The sequence below is a fragment of the Octopus bimaculoides genome, chromosome 5 (assembly GCF_001194135.2).
Source record: "Octopus bimaculoides isolate UCB-OBI-ISO-001 chromosome 5, ASM119413v2, whole genome shotgun sequence".
NCBI lineage: Eukaryota > Metazoa > Mollusca > Cephalopoda > Octopoda > Octopodidae > Octopus > Octopus bimaculoides.
The window spans coordinates 23,802,845-23,807,133 of NC_068985.1; positions in this window are offsets into that span (position 1 = coordinate 23,802,845).

Below are 4,289 nucleotides of genomic sequence, written 5' to 3' on the forward strand. Positions count from 1 at the left end.
TAAAGTTATGTATGTATGTATGTATTTAAAGTTATGTATGTATGGATTTAAAGTTATGTATGTATGTATTTAAAGTTATGTATGTATGTATTTAAAGTTATGTATGTATGTATTTAAAGTTATGTATGTATGTATGTATTTAAAGTTATGTATGTATGTATGTATTTAAAGTTATGTATGTATGGATTTAAAGTTATGTATGTATGTATTTAAAGTTATGTATGTATGTATTTAAAGTTATGTATGTGTGTATTTAAAGTTATGTATGTATGTATTTAAAGTTACGTATGTATGTATGTATGTGTGTGCTTATGTAGCTATCTGTCTATGCAGTTATTTCAAGATATTTCACCTTGAAACGTCACTTACCACTGAAACTTATCTGGCCAACAAACCATCAAACCCTCTTCTTATCTAATATATTATCCTTTTGTTGTTTGTTTTAACTTCAAACGATTCCTTGTTCCATTTTCCATTTCTTCTCTCTCATCCCAATTCATCTTTTACACTCTTTATCGTTTTCTTCCCTTACCTTCTGTTTTCACATCTATTTGTCTTTTAGCCCGTCTTTCTTTCACATCCATCGTTATTCGCCACCCTTTTCTTCATCTCTCTTTTCCACTTAAACATCAATCAGTAACAGCGAAACTCTCTTTTCGTAAATGACAGTCTCGCTTCACTGAAAGAGGACACTTCAATAATCATCTGATCGAAATTGTGGCTATTGATGCTAGATCGGTTTTCTAGCGCATGCTTATCGCAATATACGTCACACAGATACACGCTGTTCGCATAGGTTTCGTTCGAATATCAAGTGATGAGCGACAGCCATCGTATACCTGCTTATATAGGTTTGCTAGTCACAGAGAAGGTCATTCGTAAAGGTATGTAAAAGCATGCACGAGCAGCTGATAAGCTTTATGTATACGCCCGCCCCCACCCCACCAACGCACATACACATACACACACACGCACACAGAAGCGCAGACACACGCCCACGCACACGCACACACGCTATTATACAAGAACGATGTACACGTGCAAGACCGCATCCATAAGCACAAAAACATACAACCACAGAAAATCACATACATACACACACATACGCATGCGCCAACACACACAGAGACACACACACACATATGCGATGGGATTCTTTCAGCTTCCGTCTATCACAAAGCTTTAGTCGACCCGAGACACGCAGTGGGACTGAATATATATATACACAAGGTACCACACCTGTTGGACTGAACCCGGAACCATGAGGTTGTGATTGAAACTTTTTACCATAGAACCACAGCTGCGCCTTCTTATTTTTTTAATATAAAATCATCTGTTCCGATTATAGTAATTATCATAGTTGTTGCGGTCTTTGTATGGCTCCAAGTAACCTCTGACACAGCAGACAAATAAGCAAGATAATACTATGGAACTACATTACTCTCTTTACTCGTTTACTCTTTTACTTGTTTCATGCTGGGGCACCGCCTTTTAGTCGAGCAAATCGACCCCAGGGCTTATTCATTGGAAGCCTAGTACTTATTCTATCGGTCTATTTTGCCGAACCGCTAAGTTACGGGGACGTAAACACACCAGCATCGGTTGTCAAGCGATGTTGAGGGGAAAAACACAGACACACAAACACACACACACGCACCCCCCCCCACATATATATATACATATATACGACGGGCTTCTTTCAGTTTCCGTCTACCAAATCCACTCACAAGGCTTTGGTCGGCCAGAGGCTATAGTAGAAGACACTTGCCCAAGGTGCCACGCAGTGGGACTGAACCCGGAACCACATGGTTTGTAAGCAAGCTACTTACCACGCAGCCTACAATGAGTTTTTAATTTTCTTTAAGGCTACCATTTCTACCAAACCCTGTAATTCCGTAGAGACTACTTCGTTGAGACTGATACCAAATCATTTTCTACAGATATCACAAGAGAAGTTATTAGCAAATAATCGCTTTTTCTAAAATGTGATAAGCTCCAAAATGTTGTAACACTTTATAGTAAATGGTCATTAAAAAATGGAGAGAATTTAAAAAAAAAAAACAAAAGAAAAGAAACAAACAAAAAAAAAACTACTTCGTTTAGTGGAGTTAAAGTAAGTTATAGCATGATAGTCTTAACTGAGTCTGTGAGTAAATATACGCCGTTAGGGTGTCAAATAGAATTATTAGAAAATATATATAACACGTAATGTGTGATGATTGGAATATTTGAGTAAACATAATCACGGCAATACCGTGACGAATACAATTGAATGCAGATTAACTGTGAAGGAAGCGCCACCTGGTTAATTTCGTTATCAGGGGAATAAATGATTGACAAAATATTCTCGCTTGTTGGTGAAAGCTGAGATAGTGTCACCTAATTATCACCGAGAAAATTACTAAGTTGAATGAAACAAACGTGGGATAAGATGGCGCGGTTATTTGTTCATTTATTTATATTAGTGCGCATGTGCAGAGAAGAAATTCTGTTTTCTCTTTAAGATATTAATTTCATTTGGTTTGACACATGGCGAACTTTCACAGAAGATGGATCATTGACAATTGATTCTAGTTAAGTATTATACCAGGGTATATGTACATATTTTATCGATTCTTGAAGAATGTCTAAGTTACTTCCAGAGAGAACTAAACACAGAACAAAAGATACTTATTATAAGGCATAGATTCCGGTATTCCACAATGTTTAAATATGAACGAGCATACTACAATGTTTATCCGTAGTCCGGTATTCTAGAGTGACCTCATTTAGTTCGGTATTCTACAGTGCTCATATATTCCAGTGTCCGGTATTTCAGTGTCCATATATATAGTCCAGTATCCACTTATAGTCCGGTATCCTATAGTGTTCACATATAGTCAGGTATTCTAGTGTCCATATATATAGTCCGGTATTCTACAGTTTCCACTTATAGTCCGGTATTCTACAGTGTCCACATATAGTCCGTTATTGTAGTGTTCACATATAGTCTGGTATTCTACAGTGTCCACATATAGTCCAGTATTCTAGTGTCCATATATATAGTCCGGTATTCTACAGTATCCACTTATAGTCCGGTATTCTACTGTGTCCATATATATAGTCCAGTATTCTACAGTGTCCACAAATAATCCGGTATTCTACAGTATCCACATATAGTCCGGTATTCTACAGTGTCCACATATAGTCCGGTATTCTACATTGTCTATATATAATTCGTTGTTCAGTTGACTTCCTTTGTCTTTCTTTCTTTCTTTCTTTCTTTCTTTCTTTCTCTCAAACACACACGCGTTGTCTGACTCTCTCCCAGACACACAGTCTCTCTTTCACAGAGTCTCTCTTTCACACAGTCTCTCTTTACTCTCTCTGCTACCCACACGCTCTCTCTCACAACACACGATCTTTCTGCCTCTCTCTCTTTCACACATACAAACACACACACACACACACACACACACACACACACACACACACACACACACACACACACACACACACACACACACACACACACACACACACACACACACACACTCACACACACACACACACACACACAATGATGTAACTGTATCAGGTTTGGCCATCATTGCCACGAGGGACAGAAGAATACGGAGCGGAGTGCATGTAAATGCATCAGATGTAATGGCGGATGTCACTTTGCGACGCGCGCCTCGTTTTGAAACAACGAAGCAAACAAATAAAAGCGTAGCGGCTACGAGTTATCTTAAAATGTGTTGTTAACCATATAACACGGCTAAAGAAATTAGTTGAAAGTACATAAGAAATGGGAAACGCAATGCAGTTGTGAATTTGGCATAAAACCGGACTGAGCAAAACGAATAAATAGAAAGACAAATATATAAAGAAATAAATATATAGAAATGGAGTAAATAGATAAATAAATGTTATTTTAGAAGTGCTTGTTTTAGGAGTAACAACGCCTTCTGGGAGAAGACCTTGATTGCATCGTGCTTGTTTATTGATTTGGTTAACGATAAAAGACGGTGATTCATACTAAAACTTGCTTTACTTTATTTATTATTAATTCTTATTTATTCATTCATTTATTTATTTATTCTTTTTCACTTTTGAGCCTAAAGTCAAAGGCTCGATATAGACACATACATTCATGCACACACATATATATATATTTGTGTGTGCGAGGTGTAGATGTATGCAAATATGAATGTATCTGTACCTATACATACATACATACATACATACATACATACATACATACATACATAATTACATGAATATATATACGTGTATATAAGTGTATATAT